Here is a 16,142-nt window from a genome sequence, read left to right on the forward strand (position 1 = left end):
GGAGGGATATAGCAGTGCAAACACTGTCGCGTTAAGTTGTTCCACATGCAGCTTGTACTGGAGCTCTGAAGAGCTGCCTGTAGGAAAAAGGATGGCAGGAGGAGATCAAGACTGTCAGCTTAAGTCTCCTTCCTTCTTCTCACCCTCATGAGCCGGTTTATCTCATCCTGAGTCTTGTCAGCAATTTCCTATTTGGGACAGTAGGAGGGCAGGAAGATAAGCAGAGCTTTTAACAGGTTAAGTATTAACATACTTTTATGGGCTTTGAAAGCAAAACACTTTAGAAGGATTAGGATGTTAGAGAAAATGTAGAACATGTCTACACCGTGCTGTGGAAAGCACTGCAGACATTCTGAGCTGGTGAGAATAAACCTCAGCGCAGTGCTGTCAGCTAACTCAAGTATCATCAGTCCTACACAATGCGATCCTTCAGCTAACAGGCTCGTGGAAGACAACAGCAATAAAAAAGCTAACCAAATACAAATTAGGAGTGAAACAATATTGAAAACAGAGAGACCCTTGTATTCACTGTTCAATGTTTATGTGTATTTGGTCTACAGCCTAGCACTTGCAGAGCTCTATACACCAGTATGGGCTGGGGGCTGACTAGCTGCAAAGCTGTTTTGCAGAGAAGCACATGGGGATCCTGCTAGACAGCAGTTGTACATGAGCAAGCCATGTGGATTTGCAGTAAAAATCATAGAATCACCACAGAACCGTAGAATCACCAAGGTTGGAAAAGACCCACAGGATCACCCAGTCCAACCATCCACCTATCACCAATAGTCAGAGGAATTTTCCTGGAGATATTCAAGGTCAGGCTGGATGAGGCTCTGAGCAACCTGATCTAGCTGCAGGTGTTCCTGTTCAGTGCAGAGGAATTGGACTAAATGACCATTAAGGGTCCCTTCCAACTCTAATGATTCTATGATTCTAAGAATATAAGCATTGCTAGCTGATCAAGGGAGGTGATCCTTTCTTTTTACTGAGCCTTGATGAGACACATGTGGAGCTCTTTGTCCAGTGCTGGTCACCCTCGGACAAGGTGGGGATGAACATACTGGAATAGGTCCACTAAGTTCATTGAGGGAGTGGACTGTTTCACTAAATGAGAGGCTGACAGAGCTGGCGTTGCTCAGTCTGGAGAAGAGAAGCCTCTAAGGAATCTCATATATGTGTATAAATACCTAAGGGAAGTAGGAAAAGAAGATGGACACAGGTATTTTCTCAGTGGCACACAATGCCCAGGACAAGAAGCAAAGGGCACAAATTGAAATGCAAGAAATTCCATTTAAACACAAGAAATAGCATCTTGGTTCTTACTACTGTTTTGTGAAGGTGATCAAACAGGAGAACAGGTTACCCAGACAGGTTGTAGAGTCTCCAGACTTGAAAATATTCATACTCCACCTGGAGAACAACATGCTCTGTCTGACCCTACTTAGAGCAGATAGTTGGACGAGAATCACAGAATCAAAGAACGGTTTTAGTGACTATGTGATCTCAGTGAGCACTTCCAAAGCACTTTTACCCAACAAATGGGCAGTACAAGATCACACAGAGCAGAAGAGGCATAACACTGATTAGAGGCTACAAATGCTGCAGTCCCCTGTTCTCTACTCTATACTCCCCCTCCCATCTTTCACATTCAGGTGAGAACTGGTACGATTGCACTCTTGAAACTTTCTGTTAAAACTCTATCTGTGCCTCCAAGCAATGCCTCCACCCTCTCCCTTTTAAATCCCTTTGTAAAAGCCACTTAATGGATGACAGCCTCTTATACACTTAGCAATAAAGAGGTTTAAAAGAAATAATCACAATAACTAACTAATAAACATTCCTCATTATTTCCAAGATGATCATAATCCTTAGCACTTCCATTGCACTTTACATATTCAAGCACTTTATAATCATTAACTAATTAGTCCATGCAAAGCTCATCTAAATATTATTATCCTGTTAATACAGAAAGAGAAGCTGTAAGAGAGAAGGTAGAGAATTTACCTAAGGGCATACAGCAAGTCATTTGCAGAGCCAAGATTGGAACTCAGCTCCTTGGCATCCTAATCCTTGGCTCATATCCCTCTTGCTGTCTCTGATAATATGGGCTAAATTATACGATAGTAGGATCATTTTCTTTAATACTCATTCTCAACTGTTTAACATCGAATATTACATTTCCTCCTTTCTTGTCCTCAGGATCACTTATTTCTTTCTCCCTCCCTTCCTGCACTGTTATTGCCTTCTACCTTTATATCATGAGCAAACATTTGAAGCACCTAGGGTCTAGTCTCATTTATGCAACAGCACTGGGATAACCAGATGGAACATGTTATCCAGTAAGTACACAGTGCAAAATTCAGACATATACCTTTGGGCAGGAAACTATGTGTTACGAAAACATCTTTATCAATGGTCCACAGACAGAAATACTATAGCATGCCACCCTTTGCTACTCCTCTTCTAGTGCCTCAGCTTCACAAGCTGGGATGAAGGCCAGCTCACTTTAATACTATCTATACCTCCAGATTTGCTCCTTTCTATATTCCTTTTACATAAAGTGTTATTTTCTTGTATTTTTTAAATTTATTAGTGTATTCATTTTATTTTGTTGTTGCTTTTATTTTGTTTATTTGTTTTTCCCTTAATAGATGATCACTGATATGGGAATTGTGGACCATCATATGCAAGTATCACATGGCAAGTCTAAATACAAGGAAATATTTCTTTTTCCTCTTTCTGCCTGAAACTAGATTGTGGACATCATTACTGTGGAAGACAGTAGATGCAAAATGACTGAATACAAAATGTGAGAAGAAAAATCACAAAATTACAGAGGAAAACGTACACACACATATATATATATATATAAATCCACCACAGAGCATTAAGCACACAGATAATATCTCTGCTTAAGAAAGTGCCTGAGCTAGGAAGCATTAAGTGCTGGGAAGTGGTATTAGGGATATATCATCATGTGCTTTCCCTGTTACTGTGCTCCACCAACATTGAAACTGTATGAAGAAAATCAAGTCTTCAAATCCATAAATAGAAAAACCCTATGCAGAAACCCTAAAAAAAATCAACCAAATGTGATACGTTTCTTGATCCAATACTGTACTTTCTCAGTGCATTCTTATCCACATTTTATTTCCTGCAGGTTTCATTCTGTTTCGCTTAAAATAATTTTAGTAAACTGAAAGGGAATGGTTGCCTATGGAGCCACTTGTCCTGGTAAGGTAATGTTCTTTCCTTTACCTTTTTTCTTAGCTGGATTGTTGAGGTTCATTGAGGTTCATTTTAGTCATTTAACTATTTCCACTGAAAAATAAAATAAAATTATAATAAAGATTATAGGATTTAAATTATTATTTTCCACACCTGTAGGGACAATTCTCCCAAAGAAATTCAGTACCTGAGCCTCAGCAACTGCCAGCAGCATGAGTGTTTGATGTAATTAGGTTGGTTTTTCACTCATATCTGCAGTAACCTTGTGTACCCTTTAGCCTTCCTATATAGCCCCTTTTTGCTATTGATGAGGAAGAGAAAGTCAGACTGTGATCTCACACACCTCAAGAGCAGATATGAACTAGTGGATCACCAGCCAAGTCTGAATGTCATCATATTTCTGTCAAGTGATTCTGTAAAATGGAGTCCATGCTATCTTAATATCCACTTCAGCAGAAAGATAAAATGACAGGGAGACAACACCTAGCTGTCATATAGTTTGTCATGATGAAGTCAATCCAGCCAGTTTTTAACAAGTGCATATCTTTAGTCAACCAGTATATTGCATTGCATTACAGCAGCCTTAAAACATGGTGCTAGGAGTTCAAAATACAAATTTCAGAACCACAGCTTGAGCTTGGCTCTAAGCAACAGAATACCTTTCTTTGAAGCTCATGTGTGCTTTCATTTTACTGCTAATGCTCACTGCAAAGAGTGATAGTTGTGGCTTATTCCCAAGCAAGCTTTCCCTGGTTTACAGTATTTCAATGCTGTTCATTTACTTACATCCAGAATATATCCAACTGAGTTGCTCTGGTATTCTCCATGTCTGCGCCTTCAGACATCTCAGGTATCCTGTGAGCATCCATTAAGGAATAGCTATACTGTAATCTGACATGTTCTTCTCACAAATCAGGGGGTTTACTGTGTCCTGGGTCCTACTCAAGCTTCCTCAGCTAGAATGCTGCCTCTGGTGCTGTCCCTGGTGCTGGAACAAACTCACAGTTGGAACACCAACATGTTCATTTATAGTATCTCATCTTAAAAGTGTTAATTGGAAGGTGAGATGTGACAGCTTTTTCAGCTGCTCTAACCTGACTGCAAGGCTATACTGAACTAGTATTTCCTCTAGCCATAGAAGACTATTGCAGTTATATACTGGGTAGGACTCAAAACTCCCGTGATGGTTCCTAAAACTCAAGTTCAAGCCAGTCAGCACCATGCAGGTAACAGAAAATAAATTTGCAGGAAGGAAGAGTAAGCATATTAGCAAAATAACATTATTTTGGAGCAGATGCTTCCCATGATAATGGACTCATAATATTTAAATAAATTAACTCAGCTAAAATCTATACAACATTCGAGAAATTTTCCATCCAAGTTCTGTATCATACACCCTTTCTTCATAGATTGTGCATCATGATGATGTCCTTATCAACGTGGACACCACACAAAATAAATATGCTTCATCTTTGAAGAGTGCGACTGGAATAAACCAATGAATGACAACAGGAGAAATATCTCTGGGAAGCTCCAGTCCGAAGAAAACTGCAGAAATTATTAAACATGCAAGCCAGAGAGGCTTCTGATTGCAGATGAAACATATTTCTTTACTGAGCTTCTAAAGCATTCAGTCACTTAACCTTTTTGGTTATACAGACTTTTCTTTCTCTGCCGCCTCAAATGCCTTTGGGGAGCCTAGCTGCCATGTGTGGTGCATTGCATAATTTGTATCAGTAACCAGTCTCAAACACTTATCTCAGAATGGGATTAATCTCTAACTGGAGGACTCTTTCTCTCTCCATTTATTGCCTAGGTAACTTAATTTAAACTAAACATATCGTATCTAGTTGGTAAATGTTAAGTACAGCAAATCCTCCGGTTCTTAACAGGAATTCATAAACTCCTTAAATCAGAGTGATTCTCCAAATATTTCTATCATACTTGAAGATAGTGTGAGTGAACCTTTCTATACTGCATAGTGTGACTGAACCTGACTTTCTTAAAGATGTTCAGTCTTCAGGTGACAACAGTGACCACAAGACGTTTCCCATGAACATTTCCAAGGGGGAGATTTTATGTCCTATTTCTTCTGGTTCATTTTCTAAGAGCAGGCTGCTAGGATTTAAAAAATAGTATTTTTTTTTTTTCAAGTGAGCTCTTTACAGATCAGCTCTTTAATTATACCTACTGAAGAAGTAATGCAAAGTGATATCCTGAATTCGCCTCTAATTAAAAATACTGTACTTAAAACTTGCACTATTCCCTTTTGCTGAAATCTTTAATCAGGAGGCAGATAAGGCTCTGGAGCCTTGATTAATAAAAGGACCAAGTGCTTTGCAGCTGAAAATGCCAGGGTATTAAATTTCCCTAAGTCACCTGGTGTCTCCATGTAATAGAGATCCCAGTAATGTTACTTATGTGATAGTACAGAATTACTGAGGTATGAAGTTACAGGTCCTGAATGAGACAAATGATATTCTCTTGAAGACAAGTCTGATGTGGATGTGGACACTAATGTAGTAAACAAGATACCTTTGTAATTGCATTGTTAAATAAAATAAATGGCCTTCCTTTAAGTATTATCCATGGGACATAAATGCACAGGTAAAATGCACCGAAATCCCAATTAATCAGATTATATGAAAGTCTGGAAAATACACAGAGATAACTCTGCTAAACACTAAAGACTCAGATATGACAGTGTTGAAAGTAAGTTGAATGTTTAAAGTAATAAATTATACAAAGAACAAAAAGATGTTAGATTCTCTTACTAAAAGTACCTCTTCTTTATCACACAAAGAAACAAACCTAACATAACCTAAAGCCCACTATGTGTGAGCTATGTTTTCTCTAGGCTGGTTTGAGAACAGCTGGTGGTGGAACAGATTGAAAATTCTCAGTAGCTGTGAACATTTCAAAGTAAAATATTAGGCAGACGGCACCGGCCTGAATTATTGGGAGCAATCACCCCTTCCTGAAGGGAACTGTGGTGCGTGATCCTACTAGTTGGCTATCTTACTGTACTTAACATCATTAGACAATGTTACTTCAAATACATAGAGGAGTGAAACTTTTAAGAAAGAATCCAACAAATGGTCTCAGGTACCTCTAAACCAATATGAGTTATACTGTCACAGTAGCAGAATAGCATCACAGAATTGTAGAATCATTAAGGTTGGAAAAGACCACCTGGTTGGAAAAGCAACCATCAACCCATCACCAACATGCCCACCGAATCACATCCTTCAAGAGCCAAGCAGAGTTATGCATATGAGACAGGAGACTGAGACACTTCTTTCCAAGTGTGTTTGTTCCTAATGTTTATTTAGAACTTCATTTATTTAGGTGCCCTGTTCTGATACTGCCAGCAACCACATTTTAATCCCTGATGACAAGCTAATCAGCTTCAACTGAACCACAGACAGATAGTTTCCCCTAGATAGTCCCTATCCAAGTTTAGCTTACATTCATTTGTAGATAAGTTATACCTGTTTGATCTTATGATATTATTGTTCTTAGGGATACATAGTTTCTCCCAGCCTTTATTCTTCTACGGTATGGTGCCATATATATTTGATATGCTAGCCTTCAGGTGACATCTCCCCAGTCTTCTCATCCTTTTGGTACCTCTGCTAAGCACTGCTCTTACCTGAACTTCTGCAACACAGAATGTTATATGATACACTAATATCCTCATGGTGAGATGGTAATGGCAATGCTCCCTCCTTAGAGCTAGAAAAACTTTGCCTGCCACACCTTATGGCCATATATGAGTTTTCATGATTCTGCTGATTAATAATATATTCTTATCATGGTACGCACACTTTCTTGCTTTCAACTGATGAAGTACTGTTTTGCAGTGGAAAGTATCAGTCCTTAAGTCAGTAACCTGGTACTTTCTGTTAGGAAATGTATTTGCTGCTTCACTAACATGGATGAAACTATTCTTCCTCAGTGATACCTTGATCTTCATCAGAATTCCCAATATCTCCTCACTGTGCGGCAATGTAAAATGACATAATATGAAAATATTAAATAAGATTAGTCCCAGCTAGTACTACCAGCTTCAAATCCAGCAGTTACTGATCATATCTTATCACCTCTCCCTAAATCAGTGCCTTACCCACTTTTAAGTTTCTCCTGTAATCACTAGCTTTTCCAAAATAAGTACTAACTTTCCACATGATAATATATCAAAGCACTTACTGATTTTTACATACATCAGCTTGATTTCCTTATCTAAAAACTCTTGAATGTTATCATACAAGTAAATATTTTTCAATCTGGCTTAGAAACTGGATGTATGTAAGAAGAGATTACACAGAAATAGATAACATACCACCATGTGATTTTGACCTACAGTTTCCAGAGAACAATTTCAGCATGAAATTATATTTCAATTAAAAGCCTTTGGTTTCCATCTCAGAAACAGCTGCAAACCTGGTGGTGAGGGTTGTGACTTTTCTACACACAAACCATGTATCACCTCTCAGAAGACAGATGAGTGGAAAATTACAGTGAGAGCAGTTGTAGCCAAATAAAAAAAATATCTCTTGTGACTCTATCTGTAGAAAATAAAGTGTTATTGAAAAATAAAACCCTCTTTTTTTGGTGCTGCAGTCTACTAATTCTCACATTATTTTGTCCTACGTGGAATTTTAGTGGAAATGCTTGTTTTAAAGACCATGGATTTGTAGAAACCTCATAAAATGCATAATATAATGTGTACTTATAATAAATATTGTTAATCATGCTTATGGTAGTACTTATAGGCCAGGAAAAGGGGGTCTGGAACAGCAGACACTGAACAAATACATTCATTCCATTATTAAAACATAGTTGCTGAAGCACTTACAATGAAACAGGTGGAAAAAGCAGAGTGAGAAAGGTCAGCCTAATGTAAAGGAAAACTGAGAGGACTTCACCATTCCTCAGTATGGATGGAAGTCATCAAACCATGCCAGGGTGTGGATCCAGGCACTGTAGACCCCTCTCAGCCAGGGCATGGCAGGTCTCAAAGTTGAGGTGGGAAGCATGTCTCTGTCCCTCATTATATTCCCACTTGTTTTCACAGGTTCAGAGAACCACAAAATGGCTGAGGTTGGCAGGGACCTTTGGGTCCAACCTCTGCTCAAGCAGGGACACCCAAAGCAGGGTGACCAGGACCACGTTCAGGCTGCCTTCTCTCCAGGGAGGAGACCCCACAACTTCCATGGGCAACCCGTGCCAGTGCTCTGTCACCCACACAGCACAGAAGTGCTTTCCGAAGGTCAGAGGCAATCTCCTGGGTTCCAGTTCGTGCCTGTTTCCCCTTGCCCTGGCACTGGGCACCACTGTAAAGAATGCAGCTCTGTCTTTTTTGCACCTCCATTCAGGTATTTATGAGCATTGATGAGATCACCTTGAGCCTCCTCTTCTCCAGGCAGAGCAGTCCTCAATTTCTCAGTCTCTCCTCAAAGCAAAGATGCTCCAGTGCCTTCATCATCTTGGTGGCCATTCACTGGAAACTCTCCAGTATGTCCAGGTTTCTCTTGTACTGGAGAACCCGGGACTGGACACAGGACTCAAACTGCAGCCCCACCAATGCTGAGTAGTTGAAAAGGATATCTCTTCTGACCTGCTGGCAATACTTTGCTAATATAGCCAAGAATACCACCAGCCTACTTAGCAGCAGCGACACATTGCTGACTCATGTTCAACCTGGTGTCAACCAAGGTCTTGCAAAGTTTTCTGCTGTTACTCATTACAAGCTGCTAAGATCTTCCAACATTAACCTTTCTATGATTCTGTCACTTACAAACTGTCATGCCTACCCAGGCAAGAATTAACAAAGAATCAAAGAATCACAGAACATATTGAGTTGGAAGAGATCCACAAAGATCAATGAGTCCAACTCATGGCTCCATATAGGACCACCCAAAATCCAAACTGATGTCTGAGAGTTGTCCAAAAGCTTCTTGAGCTCCAGAAGTGTGGGGCTTTGCTCACTGCCTTGGGCAGCCTGTTCCAGTGCTCGCAAAAGAAGAATTACATAAAATGTTTTTCCCAGACCTAGCTTATCACTTTTAATAAAAAGTGATATTTATGTAAGCAAATTCATTTACATTTCTTCAGTTCCATTTTCAAAGTGAGGCTTAAATCAATGCCAGATTAAAGGCTGGAAACATTCCACTCAATAGTTATTACATTTCTTCTTTTCTTTACGCAGTCATCTCACATACATAGATCAGCAAGGAATTTGGTTAGTGCTTAAGACATTGAAGTGCATGAAAAGTGGAATAATTCTGCAAATAGATGTGATGGAAAATTAATAACAGAACTCTTCTTGTTAAGAAAACAAACCAAAACAAGGAGAAAAAGACTAGGTTGATCTGTGAGCAAAAGAAATTCTAGCAAAAACTTCTTTGTTCTTTGTCTCGGAAAAGGACAAAAATCTTTAGTAAGGATTCTGCAAAATCTTTTTCCCTTTAACTAAAACAGCTGAGGCTAAATTCTTCCCTCCAAGCAAGGAAAAAAAAAATGGTTGATTGTTTCTGGGAGAGTGTTGCTCAAGTAGGAAAACAAAACAGGATATGAAGACATGCATCAGTACAGATCATGGACAAGTGAGAGAAGGACACAGATAGAAGGAGATATTTATGTTGTTTTGTTACGGTGTCTTAAGAATTCTCTTTTTGTCTCTGATTCTCTATTGACATTACAGACTGAACCCCACTGACTTGGACTCATTCAGATACTTCTAAATCATGTGAAATTGTTCTTCAGAAAAGAGTGGTTTGATGCAGAGGTACAAAGGTGAGTGAGCTCTCTTGCATCAGAGAAAATGCTGTACTTCTCCTCTTGCCCAAATTTGCTCAAGTACCTCTGCATAGCACACACTATAGAATGCAGCCACTTCCTCAGAAGGAATGCTAAAGTTACGTAAGCCTTCCAATAATAAAAGCCTTTTGTTCCTGAATCCCAAACAAAGCTCAGAGAATGTATCCTTTAAAAGATGGAGCACTGGCCCTAGCTAGCATTTCCCATGTTTCTTACTTGCAGTTTATAATACCACTGTTTTCTGCCCAGCTCTAGGCCAATTCTCAAGATATCAAAGGAGCAGGTATTTTGATCCCACCTTCAAAAGGCAAATCCTGAAATTCAAACGATGTTATGACAACCTGGGGGACTGAATTTCATGGAGTGTTCTTTCCCTCCTCAATAGGGAAGCAATCAGTCAGTGGGGAAATCTTCTTCAAACAGGAGATATTGCCTGGATAAAATATTGACTGGTGCCTGTGCAGGTCGGCATTTCAACTGACTTAGACACGATCATAGTTTACCATGAACTTCTTGAGGCCTGATTAGACTAAAACAGGAAGAACTAAAATTCCATTACTAATGTTATCCTTCTTCCAGAAAAAAAAAAAAAAAAAGCAAAAAAAAAAAAACCTACTCAGATCTTGTTTGATTTTAGATTTGTATGTTAACTAATTCTAAACTGACTTCACCATTTCTTTCTACACAATGTGTCATCTAATCACACATCCCCCAGAGAGATTACGATACAATTAGAGAACAAACATGATGAATCAGAGAAGTTGTAGCTTCAATTGGCAATGTAAATATTCAGGCAGTGGTAAAGAGCTTTTCCCAAGATGTGCAGAACATAGGTGGCACCTTTCATCAACTGAAAATGAGTTTCCAGCGTCCAAAATAGAGTTCAAATATCCAAGTGGGCTCCTGAACAAGAACAGAAAGTTTTCTCTTTCTTCCAGGATGAATATAACTTAAACATTCTTTTCTATTAGTTACCAGACATGAGATAAAACAAGGTATTTGTAATGAGAAATCTGTCTGCTCTAATTTGATCTTATATTAATCACTTAACAAAGTAATGATCTCACCACAACTGAAATCTCCACTAAGAAGATGCAAATATCAGTGAACTGATTTAATTCTGATTTCAAACTCCCTGATACATTTGTTCCCTCTGAAATATATATATATATATTTTCTAATACTGAATATAGCCCTGTCAGGAGTGCTTTATCTCTGCTTGTTAGCTTCCCTGACTTTTGGATGTGAATTTCACAAACCTCTTCACTTATAAACTCACTGTCTTCCCTGAAGATACAGTGCACATAATGTCAATAAAAGGCTCACTGTGTGTTCAGTGAACTAGAAAGCAAGATTTCGTACCTTAAGAATACTCTTGTTGGAGCTTAAACTCTTGAATGACTACAGAAGGTCAAGTAAATTGAGAGACTGTCAGTTCTGCAGAGGCTCTGCTTTTAGTACCTGTGAGTTTTACCAAAAACACAGAGTTGAGATTAGCAGACCACAACAACACATTTAAGGTCAGACGATTTCTTTCAAATTTTAACCTCTTAGAAAAAGCAGAAGGCAGTCAGAAGCCAACAAATAAAGTGCTTGGTATTTTGACATAAAATCCTATGTCTAGGATAATAAATGATAGGAGCTAAAGCTACATTGCATGATGTATTTGTTTCTTTCTAAAAGACCCAAGGATACTTTATACTCATCGGCAAATGGAGTTAAAGGCATGGAGCTTCTCACCCTAACACAGATGCTCACGCTTGATTGGATGACCTCTCTCCTCGATGTCACAGACTATGAAGGACTGGCTATACCTGGATAAACATAGATTGGATATAAGGAAAAAGTTTTTTGCAGTAAGGGTAGTGAGAGAATGGAACAGGTTGTCCAGACAGGTGGTGGCTGCCCCACCCCTGGAGACATTCAAGGTCAGGCTGGATGGGGCTCTGAGAGACCTGATGTAGGTGTAGGTGTCCCTGTTCATTGCAGGGGAGTTGGACTAGATGGTCTTTAAGGATCGTTTCCAATTCGTATTTCTAGATTCCATGACAACATAACCTAGACAACAATGGATACCAAGTACTGACACGCAGACAGTAAACACGTGAAGTTAGGTCCTATGTGGTTATGCCCTATTCCAGGTTATTTTTCCGAAGTTTGGTGCTACATATGATAGGCTGGAGCTGTCCTTACAATAGGCATTTCTTGTGATCCTTTTAAGCTGAGGACATCCCCACATAGAAATCTCTTCCCTGTGGATCAGAAAAGCATCTGTATTTCCTTGCCCTGCAGCAGTTTCACTCCTGTCATAAAAATCCTAAAATGAGGTATGGAACAGCCCTAACAAACTGCACCTCTAACATATTCCACAAAGGCAGCATCCTTCCAGGCAAAGCAAAGCAAGATTCTGCCAAGTGCCTGATATCGAGTGAGTACTGGAAACTGGGAAGAAGTTATGAATACGTGACAAAGAGTGTTTGCTCTCTTCACAGAGTAATCAGAAAAGTGCAACTTTGCTTGCAGAATGTTGTATTTCCATCCCCTCTTGCCAATTACTGAGTTAAGTGGTGCATGGAGCCTTTTAAAGACTAGAATTATTTTCTAAAGAGTAAGAGAATGTGAATCAAAACTGCTCATTACATATTCTCCTAACTTGGATGGTGTCCTCCACAGTACGCTGCAGCTAGTGGTTATTACACTTTTTCTGTTAGCAATAAGAATAAAAGGCTCTAAGCCAAAACCCAGAAATAACCAACAAGCAATTATAAAACACCATTAGGAAATGGTTTCTGCTTAATTCTGCTTATTATAACAACTACTAATAACAACAATGTACTTCTAAAGTCAATTTGGGCACCTTGCACTGGGTGATGATATTTAAAACCACATTTTGGAATTTTCCAGGATGCTTTTCATTCTTCGATGTTTCCACAGAATATCTTCCTGAATTAATATGCCTATGTTCACTTTTCTATCTATTATAGATGAAATGAGAAATTCAATTGCACCAAAATGTTATCTATCTATTCATCCAACCATCCATCTTTCTGTGAGAACTGCTCCGAAAGTAATGCCTTTTATTTTATGATGATGGCCCACATCACCAGAGGCACATGGGGGTTGAATATTCCATTGCATTTTGCATCTGTGCAACAGGTGGCAGCAGAGAGGCAGCCTGACAAAATGGTGTCTGACATGGAAAATGTGTCAGTGAATTCCTCCATTTAGAAAAAATTGCACTGCCATTCACTGATGCTTGCTCAACATTTATGGAGACAAAGAGTAGATGTTAGCACAGTGAAAGTTGGATTGTATAGGCAACATTTTTATAGCAATGATGCTGTCATAGCAGCTGTTAAACAGTGGGCCACCTCTGCTGATGCATGAGTGTGGCATGCAGGCTCTTGTTTGCTGGCAAAAACGCTCAACTAATGGTGGTGACTATGCTGAAAAATACTGCTTTGTAGATAAGAATTTGTTGTATCAAGCAGTGTTACTGTGTTCTTTTTGTCTGTTGTACTTCCCATGGAAATAAACAGGAGGCATTCAGAGCGATCTACATATCTATCTGTCCATCTATCTACCTTATCACCTCCTTACCATGAAAAAAATATCTAGCATTGGGCAGACCCTCTTTGGGGAGAAAGGTACCTTCACTTCATACTGAACTATGGAGTTGGTGATCTATTATTGATCATGAGACAGAGAGCAGAAGTATAACACTGACTGCTCATTAACTTACTTGCTTGAAGCTAAACTATTAAAATAGCCTGTTAATATACAGTCTTAAAATGAATTAAATAATCTGATACAAATTTTGAGCTGGAGGAAACAGTCATACCTCCCAGAGACTTCAAAGGCTTCTCTGCCTTCTGGCACTAGACATACCTTCTTTATCTCTCTGGTATGTATTTAATCCTATTTCATCTCCTCCATAACTTCAGCTGATATACAACAACAGAAAATGAGCATATTAAATATGCCAGCTACTTTCAGTACCCCTGAGATAAGTTTGGAGTAGACTAGTAGATATGTAATACATGGAGGTGAAAAACTGAGAAGGTTAGCAAAGTTTTTGTAAGCCCATCAGAAAAGAGAAAAGATTTTCTCCCCCATTCTCACTAGTAACCAGCCATAGATGTGCTCTTGATATATTTCTAAGCTTTAAGGCAAAAGTATCCACGGCAAAAGATATACATATTTCAGCTTGGACATTAGGAAGAATTTCATTCCAGAAAGAGTGGTAATGCATTGGAACAGGTTGCCCAGGAAAGTGGTGGAGTCACCATGCCTGGAGGTGTTCAAGAAATGTGGAGATGTGTGACTGAGGTATATAGATTAGTGGGCATGGTGCTGATGGGTTCACTGTTGGACTAGATGATCATATATAGGTCTTTTCCAACCTTAATGACTCTGTAATTTATGCACCTATCTATGTATACATATTTGTGTATGTGTTTGTATGTGCATACGTGTGTGCATATACAGGTATAGATACTTCACAGGATTTTGAGATCTTCCTCAAGGGAGCAGAAGGAAGAAATGGCTTATGGAGACCAGCTTGCAGAAACGGGCATGATGTCCTGAAGCGAAACTACAAAAATAGGCATGGCATCATAGATACCCATTTTATTTCTCTACAGTTTTAACTAGGAGGACTCTAGGGAGACACAGGACTTCCAGTTTCCCCATGTGCTCTTCTCTAAAGCACCTGATGCATCTGCAAATAAAAGTAGCTGGAAAGCATACAGCTAAATATAACCTCCCTTGCAGAAGCAGAACTTAATTTTCATGTTGTCCTATGACTTTCCTAGAAGAGAGTGCTCCCTGAAGAATATTTTCACAGAATCACAGAATCATATGATTTGGAAGGGACCCTTGAAGGCCATCCAGTCCAACTCCCCTGCAATGAACAGAGTCACCTACAGCTAGATCAGGTTGCTCAGAGCCCCATCCAGTCTGACCTTGAATGTCTCCAGGGATGGGGCATCTATCACCTCTCTGGGCAACTTGTTCCAGTGCCTCACTTCACCGTGGCTCAAAAGTAGCAGTTCCTTTACTTAAACAAGTTGATTACTGCCCAGGGTAAAACTAAGAGAGCCTCAGTCAGGATCCTAGTTCATGCACATCTCCTATCAAGACCTCATGGAGCTTCCTCTCAAATATCTGGTACACCTTTTTGTACTGGCTTCACATTCCATCTTTAAAGCTGTACATCTTAGTAGGCTTCTCTGCTCTTAAATTTGTAGGCTGGTGGATTTAAATTTGATCCCACGTCTCATTAGCCTTAAGCTCATATGCATAATTGAAGGTCTTGGAAAACTTATTTACACTACATAATTTGTAATTGCTGATAAGTCCCTTGAAAAAGGACATCTGTTCCATATGCCCAGTGGGAATCAGAAAGTAATATACTTTATATATAGGTAAATCACAGGTTATTAACAGAGAAAAAGAACTGGCTGTTGAGGAACGAGGTGGAGGGGTAGAGGAGCCTAGTAAGATACAAAAATCACTTAAACAAGCACACTCCGAAATCATTGCTAATTGCTGCTTGATGGAAAACAGATATCCCACAGCCGTGTCCCTTAAAGATGAGGCATGTGCATGACAGGACAGCTCTGAGGTGGTGAAGATAGAGTCCCCAGTTCTCCAGTAAATAACCCTATCAGTGCAAGCAAAGTGCTGGTCTTGCAGGATATTTGGGTTAGCTTTGGGGGTGTGAAGGTAAGATATGAAGGTGGCTACTCACATTTTTTTTTTTTTCCTTTGGAATACACTTCTATATGCACACTCTTCCATTAAAAGTATACAGCATTTAAGAGGAACAGAGAAGAGGGTGTGCATCTATCAATCCTAAACCAGCTAGCACTCCTCTGCAATCCCAGATGTTTTCTCTTCCTAATCTTACACTGTGGGGGCAAGACTTGCTCCATAGCCTCAGTTGCTGCGTAGCTCAGGGGCTGTTCCTCACTTAATGCTCCACCTTCAAGCTGTGGACACTACTGTTACTACCAACTCTAATATTTTTTATTTTAATCCCCACTTCCCCAGTATCCCATCCATTTGGGCATGTGAGTCCCACTAGCACT

The 16,142-nt window shown here is 39.4% G+C and overlaps 1 protein-coding gene and 1 long non-coding RNA gene across 15 annotated transcripts in view; both read right to left on the reverse strand.

Annotated features, from left to right (window-relative positions):
- Positions 1-16,142, reverse strand: part of TSNARE1 (t-SNARE domain containing 1) — a 483,485-nt gene that overhangs the window by 95,630 nt on the left and 371,713 nt on the right. The gene's annotated exons all lie outside the window — the stretch shown is intronic.
- Positions 872-16,142, reverse strand: part of LOC121109568 — a 30,234-nt gene continuing 14,963 nt past the window's right edge. Inside the window, exons 2-4 of the long non-coding RNA XR_005856953.1 lie at positions 11,791-11,864; positions 11,413-11,511; positions 872-10,953 (exon numbers count right to left, since the gene is read on the reverse strand). This is a non-coding gene — a long non-coding RNA (uncharacterized LOC121109568). The remainder of the gene's footprint in view (positions 10,954-11,412; positions 11,512-11,790; positions 11,865-16,142) is intronic.

The sequence above is a fragment of the Gallus gallus genome, chromosome 2, assembly GCF_016699485.2.
Source record: "Gallus gallus isolate bGalGal1 chromosome 2, bGalGal1.mat.broiler.GRCg7b, whole genome shotgun sequence".
Taxonomy (NCBI): domain Eukaryota; kingdom Metazoa; phylum Chordata; class Aves; order Galliformes; family Phasianidae; genus Gallus; species Gallus gallus.